This window comes from Mytilus edulis, chromosome 12, assembly GCF_963676685.1.
Source record: "Mytilus edulis chromosome 12, xbMytEdul2.2, whole genome shotgun sequence".
NCBI lineage: Eukaryota > Metazoa > Mollusca > Bivalvia > Mytilida > Mytilidae > Mytilus > Mytilus edulis.
The window spans coordinates 44,276,231-44,288,238 of NC_092355.1; positions in this window are offsets into that span (position 1 = coordinate 44,276,231).

Consider the following 12,008-nt stretch of genomic DNA (forward strand, 5'->3'; position numbering starts at 1 on the left):
CTCATATATTTGGAACCAAAAGTTGCATATGAAAAGTGTAGATTTTTTCTACTTTGACCTTTACTCCTGATCAGTGTTACATAAAGTTTTATTCATTATAATATATATTTGGTACTTTTTATAGTAAAAAAGGTACACATGCCATTCCTAAGAAAAACACTATTTCAATATTTTCTCAACTCAGCTATAACTTAGTTCATATAGTACTAGGAACAAAATCTATTTAAAGTAACTTTATTCATGCCTATTTCATAGTTTTTATTCTATTTATTTAAAAGAAACCCTATTTTATGATTTATTTTCTTTGTAAAACTGATGAAAATGTGATACAGGAAATGTTTGGGATTTGCCAGTTAAACTGTTTGCCACTGGCCAATATGCCACTACCGCGCGACATAAAAAAAGAGCTGTAGTTTCACTATTTGTGGTCACAATCCTTAAAGTAAGACATCATTTTAATCGGTATAGTGTACAGATTCAGAAAAGCTGAGAATTTTTTATATATCGCATACAAGGTTTTGCTTAAGGGTGCTATAAACAGTTTCGTACTAAAAACTAGGGGTATTTCCCCAGTGAGATTTACATACTGATGGAATTCCCTGCTATTTATATACCACTAAATGAAAAAGTTGATTGTTTTTTATGTTCAATGTGAAAAACATATATTGAAGTTCAATTAAAATGCCACTTTTGTCAAGATTTAAAAAAAAAAAAATGTTTTTGTGACTTCCTACTATATGGGAGGCAACTCCATAAACAGCTGATTTTCACCTGTTGCAAAAAGCACTTTGATTTGTCAGGTAAGATAGCTCCTTTCGGAGCAGGCGAACGTAGGCTGAAACTACATTTTCTTAAATCAGCCGGATAAGCTCTTCGAAATGCATATTATAAGAAATCTCAAATATATGCACAGGTTACTGATCCGTGTGTCCAAAGGTGGTCTGTTTTTAAGGTTTTTTAGGGGGAAAATGCCTAATTTCCAGCTGATAACTTGTACCAATTTGCATGTTTAATCAAGAGATGTTGGATTTTTTTTTATTTATTCAGAAAGTTCATAGAATTATCTTTCCATTGATGTATAGATATCTATATAACTATGAATATCTGACTTCTGCATGATGGGTCCACTATTACATGCCCTGTTACAGAATGACGTCACGTAAAAAACTGTTGATTGCACCCTTAAGGGACAAATACAAAATATTAGTGATGTTTTAGCATAGAAATGTGTTTGCGAATGGAGTAAAATAATTCTGAAAAATATTGTACGGCATGTATACATTAATTTAAAAGCATCAGTTTGGTATATTTAATGCAAATATTACAGATTTGTACATAGCAACCAGATATAAGAAAACCAGACTCTGCGAATATTGAAGTTTTTTAATTTTTTGCGACGTCATGATATTTTTATTCAATCTCTCATATATTTGGAACCAAAAGTTGCATATGAAAAGTGTAGATTTTTTCTACTTTGACCTTTACTCCTGATCAGTGTTACATAAAGTTTTATTCATTATAATATATATTTGGTACTTTTTATAGTAAAAAAGGTACACATGCCATTCCTAAGAAAAACACTATTTCAATATTTTCTCAACTCAGCTATAACTTAGTTCATATAGTACTAGGAACAAAATCTATTTAAAGTAACTTTATTCATGCCTATTTCATAGTTTTTATTCTATTTATTTAAAAGAAACCCTATTTTATGATTTATTTTCTTTGTAAAACTGATGAAAATGTGATACAGGAAATGTTTGGGATTTGCCAGTTAAACTGTTTGCCACTGGCCAATATGCCACTACCGCGCGACATAAAAAAAGAGCTGTAGTTTCACTATTTGTGGTCACAATCCTTAAAGTAAGACATCATTTTAATCGGTATAGTGTACAGATTCAGAAAAGCTGAGAATTTTTTATATATCGCATACAAGGTTTTGCTTAAGGGTGCTATAAACAGTTTCGTACTAAAAACTAGGGGTATTTCCCCAGTGAGATTTACATACTGATGGAATTCCCTGCTATTTATATACCACTAAATGAAAAAGTTGATTGTTTTTTATGTTCAATGTGAAAAACATATATTGAAGTTCAATTAAAATGCCACTTTTGTCAAGATTTAAAAAAAAAAAAATGTTTTTGTGACTTCCTACTATATGGGAGGCAACTCCATAAACAGCTGATTTTCACCTGTTGCAAAAAGCACTTTGATTTGTCAGGTAAGATAGCTCCTTTCGGAGCAGGCGAACGTAGGCTGAAACTACATTTTCTTAAATCAGCCGGATAAGCTCTTCGAAATGCATATTATAAGAAATCTCAAATATATGCACAGGTTACTGATCCGTGTGTCCAAAGGTGGTCTGTTTTTAAGGTTTTTTAGGGGGAAAATGCCTAATTTCCAGCTGATAACTTGTACCAATTTGCATGTTTAATCAAGAGATGTTGGATTTTTTTTTATTTATTCAGAAAGTTCATAGAATTATCTTTCCATTGATGTATAGATATCTATATAACTATGAATATCTGACTTCTGCATGATGGGTCCACTATTACATGCCCTGTTACAGAATGACGTCACGTAAAAAACTGTTGATTGCACCCTTAAGGGACAAATACAAAATATTAGTGATGTTTTAGCATAGAAATGTGTTTGCGAATGGAGTAAAATAATTCTGAAAAATATTGTACGGCATGTATACATTAATTTAAAAGCATCAGTTTGGTATATTTAATGCAAATATTACAGATTTGTACATAGCAACCAGATATAAGAAAACCAGACTCTGCGAATATTGAAGTTTTTTAATTTTTTGCGACGTCATGATATTTTTATTCAATCTCTCATATATTTGGAACCAAAAGTTGCATATGAAAAGTGTAGATTTTTTCTACTTTGACCTTTACTCCTGATCAGTGTTACATAAAGTTTTATTCATTATAATATATATTTGGTACTTTTTATAGTAAAAAAGGTACACATGCCATTCCTAAGAAAAACACTATTTCAATATTTTCTCAACTCAGCTATAACTTAGTTCATATAGTACTAGGAACAAAATCTATTTAAAGTAACTTTATTCATGCCTATTTCATAGTTTTTATTCTATTTATTTAAAAGAAACCCTATTTTATGATTTATTTTCTTTGTAAAACTGATGAAAATGTGATACAGGAAATGTTTGGGATTTGCCAGTTAAACTGTTTGCCACTGGCCAATATGCCACTACCGCGCGACATAAAAAAAGAGCTGTAGTTTCACTATTTGTGGTCACAATCCTTAAAGTAAGACATCATTTTAATCGGTATAGTGTACAGATTCAGAAAAGCTGAGAATTTTTTATATATCGCATACAAGGTTTTGCTTAAGGGTGCTATAAACAGTTTCGTACTAAAAACTAGGGGTATTTCCCCAGTGAGATTTACATACTGATGGAATTCCCTGCTATTTATATACCACTAAATGAAAAAGTTGATTGTTTTTTATGTTCAATGTGAAAAACATATATTGAAGTTCAATTAAAATGCCACTTTTGTCAAGATTTAAAAAAAAAAAAATGTTTTTGTGACTTCCTACTATATGGGAGGCAACTCCATAAACAGCTGATTTTCACCTGTTGCAAAAAGCACTTTGATTTGTCAGGTAAGATAGCTCCTTTCGGAGCAGGCGAACGTAGGCTGAAACTACATTTTCTTAAATCAGCCGGATAAGCTCTTCGAAATGCATATTATAAGAAATCTCAAATATATGCACAGGTTACTGATCCGTGTGTCCAAAGGTGGTCTGTTTTTAAGGTTTTTTAGGGGGAAAATGCCTAATTTCCAGCTGATAACTTGTACCAATTTGCATGTTTAATCAAGAGATGTTGGATTTTTTTTTATTTATTCAGAAAGTTCATAGAATTATCTTTCCATTGATGTATAGATATCTATATAACTATGAATATCTGACTTCTGCATGATGGGTCCACTATTACATGCCCTGTTACAGAATGACGTCACGTAAAAAACTGTTGATTGCACCCTTAAGGGACAAATACAAAATATTAGTGATGTTTTAGCATAGAAATGTGTTTGCGAATGGAGTAAAATAATTCTGAAAAATATTGTACGGCATGTATACATTAATTTAAAAGCATCAGTTTGGTATATTTAATGCAAATATTACAGATTTGTACATAGCAACCAGATATAAGAAAACCAGACTCTGCGAATATTGAAGTTTTTTAATTTTTTGCGACGTCATGATATTTTTATTCAATCTCTCATATATTTGGAACCAAAAGTTGCATATGAAAAGTGTAGATTTTTTCTACTTTGACCTTTACTCCTGATCAGTGTTACATAAAGTTTTATTCATTATAATATATATTTGGTACTTTTTATAGTAAAAAAGGTACACATGCCATTCCTAAGAAAAACACTATTTCAATATTTTCTCAACTCAGCTATAACTTAGTTCATATAGTACTAGGAACAAAATCTATTTAAAGTAACTTTATTCATGCCTATTTCATAGTTTTTATTCTATTTATTTAAAAGAAACCCTATTTTATGATTTATTTTCTTTGTAAAACTGATGAAAATGTGATACAGGAAATGTTTGGGATTTGCCAGTTAAACTGTTTGCCACTGGCCAATATGCCACTACCGCGCGACATAAAAAAAGAGCTGTAGTTTCACTATTTGTGGTCACAATCCTTAAAGTAAGACATCATTTTAATCGGTATAGTGTACAGATTCAGAAAAGCTGAGAATTTTTTATATATCGCATACAAGGTTTTGCTTAAGGGTGCTATAAACAGTTTCGTACTAAAAACTAGGGGTATTTCCCCAGTGAGATTTACATACTGATGGAATTCCCTGCTATTTATATACCACTAAATGAAAAAGTTGATTGTTTTTTATGTTCAATGTGAAAAACATATATTGAAGTTCAATTAAAATGCCACTTTTGTCAAGATTTAAAAAAAAAAAAATGTTTTTGTGACTTCCTACTATATGGGAGGCAACTCCATAAACAGCTGATTTTCACCTGTTGCAAAAAGCACTTTGATTTGTCAGGTAAGATAGCTCCTTTCGGAGCAGGCGAACGTAGGCTGAAACTACATTTTCTTAAATCAGCCGGATAAGCTCTTCGAAATGCATATTATAAGAAATCTCAAATATATGCACAGGTTACTGATCCGTGTGTCCAAAGGTGGTCTGTTTTTAAGGTTTTTTAGGGGGAAAATGCCTAATTTCCAGCTGATAACTTGTACCAATTTGCATGTTTAATCAAGAGATGTTGGATTTTTTTTTATTTATTCAGAAAGTTCATAGAATTATCTTTCCATTGATGTATAGATATCTATATAACTATGAATATCTGACTTCTGCATGATGGGTCCACTATTACATGCCCTGTTACAGAATGACGTCACGTAAAAAACTGTTGATTGCACCCTTAAGGGACAAATACAAAATATTAGTGATGTTTTAGCATAGAAATGTGTTTGCGAATGGAGTAAAATAATTCTGAAAAATATTGTACGGCATGTATACATTAATTTAAAAGCATCAGTTTGGTATATTTAATGCAAATATTACAGATTTGTACATAGCAACCAGATATAAGAAAACCAGACTCTGCGAATATTGAAGTTTTTTAATTTTTTGCGACGTCATGATATTTTTATTCAATCTCTCATATATTTGGAACCAAAAGTTGCATATGAAAAGTGTAGATTTTTTCTACTTTGACCTTTACTCCTGATCAGTGTTACATAAAGTTTTATTCATTATAATATATATTTGGTACTTTTTATAGTAAAAAAGGTACACATGCCATTCCTAAGAAAAACACTATTTCAATATTTTCTCAACTCAGCTATAACTTAGTTCATATAGTACTAGGAACAAAATCTATTTAAAGTAACTTTATTCATGCCTATTTCATAGTTTTTATTCTATTTATTTAAAAGAAACCCTATTTTATGATTTATTTTCTTTGTAAAACTGATGAAAATGTGATACAGGAAATGTTTGGGATTTGCCAGTTAAACTGTTTGCCACTGGCCAATATGCCACTACCGCGCGACATAAAAAAAGAGCTGTAGTTTCACTATTTGTGGTCACAATCCTTAAAGTAAGACATCATTTTAATCGGTATAGTGTACAGATTCAGAAAAGCTGAGAATTTTTTATATATCGCATACAAGGTTTTGCTTAAGGGTGCTATAAACAGTTTCGTACTAAAAACTAGGGGTATTTCCCCAGTGAGATTTACATACTGATGGAATTCCCTGCTATTTATATACCACTAAATGAAAAAGTTGATTGTTTTTTATGTTCAATGTGAAAAACATATATTGAAGTTCAATTAAAATGCCACTTTTGTCAAGATTTAAAAAAAAAAAAATGTTTTTGTGACTTCCTACTATATGGGAGGCAACTCCATAAACAGCTGATTTTCACCTGTTGCAAAAAGCACTTTGATTTGTCAGGTAAGATAGCTCCTTTCGGAGCAGGCGAACGTAGGCTGAAACTACATTTTCTTAAATCAGCCGGATAAGCTCTTCGAAATGCATATTATAAGAAATCTCAAATATATGCACAGGTTACTGATCCGTGTGTCCAAAGGTGGTCTGTTTTTAAGGTTTTTTAGGGGGAAAATGCCTAATTTCCAGCTGATAACTTGTACCAATTTGCATGTTTAATCAAGAGATGTTGGATTTTTTTTTATTTATTCAGAAAGTTCATAGAATTATCTTTCCATTGATGTATAGATATCTATATAACTATGAATATCTGACTTCTGCATGATGGGTCCACTATTACATGCCCTGTTACAGAATGACGTCACGTAAAAAACTGTTGATTGCACCCTTAAGGGACAAATACAAAATATTAGTGATGTTTTAGCATAGAAATGTGTTTGCGAATGGAGTAAAATAATTCTGAAAAATATTGTACGGCATGTATACATTAATTTAAAAGCATCAGTTTGGTATATTTAATGCAAATATTACAGATTTGTACATAGCAACCAGATATAAGAAAACCAGACTCTGCGAATATTGAAGTTTTTTAATTTTTTGCGACGTCATGATATTTTTATTCAATCTCTCATATATTTGGAACCAAAAGTTGCATATGAAAAGTGTAGATTTTTTCTACTTTGACCTTTACTCCTGATCAGTGTTACATAAAGTTTTATTCATTATAATATATATTTGGTACTTTTTATAGTAAAAAAGGTACACATGCCATTCCTAAGAAAAACACTATTTCAATATTTTCTCAACTCAGCTATAACTTAGTTCATATAGTACTAGGAACAAAATCTATTTAAAGTAACTTTATTCATGCCTATTTCATAGTTTTTATTCTATTTATTTAAAAGAAACCCTATTTTATGATTTATTTTCTTTGTAAAACTGATGAAAATGTGATACAGGAAATGTTTGGGATTTGCCAGTTAAACTGTTTGCCACTGGCCAATATGCCACTACCGCGCGACATAAAAAAAGAGCTGTAGTTTCACTATTTGTGGTCACAATCCTTAAAGTAAGACATCATTTTAATCGGTATAGTGTACAGATTCAGAAAAGCTGAGAATTTTTTATATATCGCATACAAGGTTTTGCTTAAGGGTGCTATAAACAGTTTCGTACTAAAAACTAGGGGTATTTCCCCAGTGAGATTTACATACTGATGGAATTCCCTGCTATTTATATACCACTAAATGAAAAAGTTGATTGTTTTTTATGTTCAATGTGAAAAACATATATTGAAGTTCAATTAAAATGCCACTTTTGTCAAGATTTAAAAAAAAAAAAATGTTTTTGTGACTTCCTACTATATGGGAGGCAACTCCATAAACAGCTGATTTTCACCTGTTGCAAAAAGCACTTTGATTTGTCAGGTAAGATAGCTCCTTTCGGAGCAGGCGAACGTAGGCTGAAACTACATTTTCTTAAATCAGCCGGATAAGCTCTTCGAAATGCATATTATAAGAAATCTCAAATATATGCACAGGTTACTGATCCGTGTGTCCAAAGGTGGTCTGTTTTTAAGGTTTTTTAGGGGGAAAATGCCTAATTTCCAGCTGATAACTTGTACCAATTTGCATGTTTAATCAAGAGATGTTGGATTTTTTTTTATTTATTCAGAAAGTTCATAGAATTATCTTTCCATTGATGTATAGATATCTATATAACTATGAATATCTGACTTCTGCATGATGGGTCCACTATTACATGCCCTGTTACAGAATGACGTCACGTAAAAAACTGTTGATTGCACCCTTAAGGGACAAATACAAAATATTAGTGATGTTTTAGCATAGAAATGTGTTTGCGAATGGAGTAAAATAATTCTGAAAAATATTGTACGGCATGTATACATTAATTTAAAAGCATCAGTTTGGTATATTTAATGCAAATATTACAGATTTGTACATAGCAACCAGATATAAGAAAACCAGACTCTGCGAATATTGAAGTTTTTTAATTTTTTGCGACGTCATGATATTTTTATTCAATCTCTCATATATTTGGAACCAAAAGTTGCATATGAAAAGTGTAGATTTTTTCTACTTTGACCTTTACTCCTGATCAGTGTTACATAAAGTTTTATTCATTATAATATATATTTGGTACTTTTTATAGTAAAAAAGGTACACATGCCATTCCTAAGAAAAACACTATTTCAATATTTTCTCAACTCAGCTATAACTTAGTTCATATAGTACTAGGAACAAAATCTATTTAAAGTAACTTTATTCATGCCTATTTCATAGTTTTTATTCTATTTATTTAAAAGAAACCCTATTTTATGATTTATTTTCTTTGTAAAACTGATGAAAATGTGATACAGGAAATGTTTGGGATTTGCCAGTTAAACTGTTTGCCACTGGCCAATATGCCACTACCGCGCGACATAAAAAAAGAGCTGTAGTTTCACTATTTGTGGTCACAATCCTTAAAGTAAGACATCATTTTAATCGGTATAGTGTACAGATTCAGAAAAGCTGAGAATTTTTTATATATCGCATACAAGGTTTTGCTTAAGGGTGCTATAAACAGTTTCGTACTAAAAACTAGGGGTATTTCCCCAGTGAGATTTACATACTGATGGAATTCCCTGCTATTTATATACCACTAAATGAAAAAGTTGATTGTTTTTTATGTTCAATGTGAAAAACATATATTGAAGTTCAATTAAAATGCCACTTTTGTCAAGATTTAAAAAAAAAAAAATGTTTTTGTGACTTCCTACTATATGGGAGGCAACTCCATAAACAGCTGATTTTCACCTGTTGCAAAAAGCACTTTGATTTGTCAGGTAAGATAGCTCCTTTCGGAGCAGGCGAACGTAGGCTGAAACTACATTTTCTTAAATCAGCCGGATAAGCTCTTCGAAATGCATATTATAAGAAATCTCAAATATATGCACAGGTTACTGATCCGTGTGTCCAAAGGTGGTCTGTTTTTAAGGTTTTTTAGGGGGAAAATGCCTAATTTCCAGCTGATAACTTGTACCAATTTGCATGTTTAATCAAGAGATGTTGGATTTTTTTTTATTTATTCAGAAAGTTCATAGAATTATCTTTCCATTGATGTATAGATATCTATATAACTATGAATATCTGACTTCTGCATGATGGGTCCACTATTACATGCCCTGTTACAGAATGACGTCACGTAAAAAACTGTTGATTGCACCCTTAAGGGACAAATACAAAATATTAGTGATGTTTTAGCATAGAAATGTGTTTGCGAATGGAGTAAAATAATTCTGAAAAATATTGTACGGCATGTATACATTAATTTAAAAGCATCAGTTTGGTATATTTAATGCAAATATTACAGATTTGTACATAGCAACCAGATATAAGAAAACCAGACTCTGCGAATATTGAAGTTTTTTAATTTTTTGCGACGTCATGATATTTTTATTCAATCTCTCATATATTTGGAACCAAAAGTTGCATATGAAAAGTGTAGATTTTTTCTACTTTGACCTTTACTCCTGATCAGTGTTACATAAAGTTTTATTCATTATAATATATATTTGGTACTTTTTATAGTAAAAAAGGTACACATGCCATTCCTAAGAAAAACACTATTTCAATATTTTCTCAACTCAGCTATAACTTAGTTCATATAGTACTAGGAACAAAATCTATTTAAAGTAACTTTATTCATGCCTATTTCATAGTTTTTATTCTATTTATTTAAAAGAAACCCTATTTTATGATTTATTTTCTTTGTAAAACTGATGAAAATGTGATACAGGAAATGTTTGGGATTTGCCAGTTAAACTGTTTGCCACTGGCCAATATGCCACTACCGCGCGACATAAAAAAAGAGCTGTAGTTTCACTATTTGTGGTCACAATCCTTAAAGTAAGACATCATTTTAATCGGTATAGTGTACAGATTCAGAAAAGCTGAGAATTTTTTATATATCGCATACAAGGTTTTGCTTAAGGGTGCTATAAACAGTTTCGTACTAAAAACTAGGGGTATTTCCCCAGTGAGATTTACATACTGATGGAATTCCCTGCTATTTATATACCACTAAATGAAAAAGTTGATTGTTTTTTATGTTCAATGTGAAAAACATATATTGAAGTTCAATTAAAATGCCACTTTTGTCAAGATTTAAAAAAAAAAAAATGTTTTTGTGACTTCCTACTATATGGGAGGCAACTCCATAAACAGCTGATTTTCACCTGTTGCAAAAAGCACTTTGATTTGTCAGGTAAGATAGCTCCTTTCGGAGCAGGCGAACGTAGGCTGAAACTACATTTTCTTAAATCAGCCGGATAAGCTCTTCGAAATGCATATTATAAGAAATCTCAAATATATGCACAGGTTACTGATCCGTGTGTCCAAAGGTGGTCTGTTTTTAAGGTTTTTTAGGGGGAAAATGCCTAATTTCCAGCTGATAACTTGTACCAATTTGCATGTTTAATCAAGAGATGTTGGATTTTTTTTTATTTATTCAGAAAGTTCATAGAATTATCTTTCCATTGATGTATAGATATCTATATAACTATGAATATCTGACTTCTGCATGATGGGTCCACTATTACATGCCCTGTTACAGAATGACGTCACGTAAAAAACTGTTGATTGCACCCTTAAGGGACAAATACAAAATATTAGTGATGTTTTAGCATAGAAATGTGTTTGCGAATGGAGTAAAATAATTCTGAAAAATATTGTACGGCATGTATACATTAATTTAAAAGCATCAGTTTGGTATATTTAATGCAAATATTACAGATTTGTACATAGCAACCAGATATAAGAAAACCAGACTCTGCGAATATTGAAGTTTTTTAATTTTTTGCGACGTCATGATATTTTTATTCAATCTCTCATATATTTGGAACCAAAAGTTGCATATGAAAAGTGTAGATTTTTTCTACTTTGACCTTTACTCCTGATCAGTGTTACATAAAGTTTTATTCATTATAATATATATTTGGTACTTTTTATAGTAAAAAAGGTACACATGCCATTCCTAAGAAAAACACTATTTCAATATTTTCTCAACTCAGCTATAACTTAGTTCATATAGTACTAGGAACAAAATCTATTTAAAGTAACTTTATTCATGCCTATTTCATAGTTTTTATTCTATTTATTTAAAAGAAACCCTATTTTATGATTTATTTTCTTTGTAAAACTGATGAAAATGTGATACAGGAAATGTTTGGGATTTGCCAGTTAAACTGTTTGCCACTGGCCAATATGCCACTACCGCGCGACATAAAAAAAGAGCTGTAGTTTCACTATTTGTGGTCACAATCCTTAAAGTAAGACATCATTTTAATCGGTATAGTGTACAGATTCAGAAAAGCTGAGAATTTTTTATATATCGCATACAAGGTTTTGCTTAAGGGTGCTATAAACAGTTTCGTACTAAAAACTAGGGGTATTTCCCCAGTGAGATTTACATACTGATGGAATTCCCTGCTATTTATATACCACTAAATGAAAAAGTTGATTGTTTT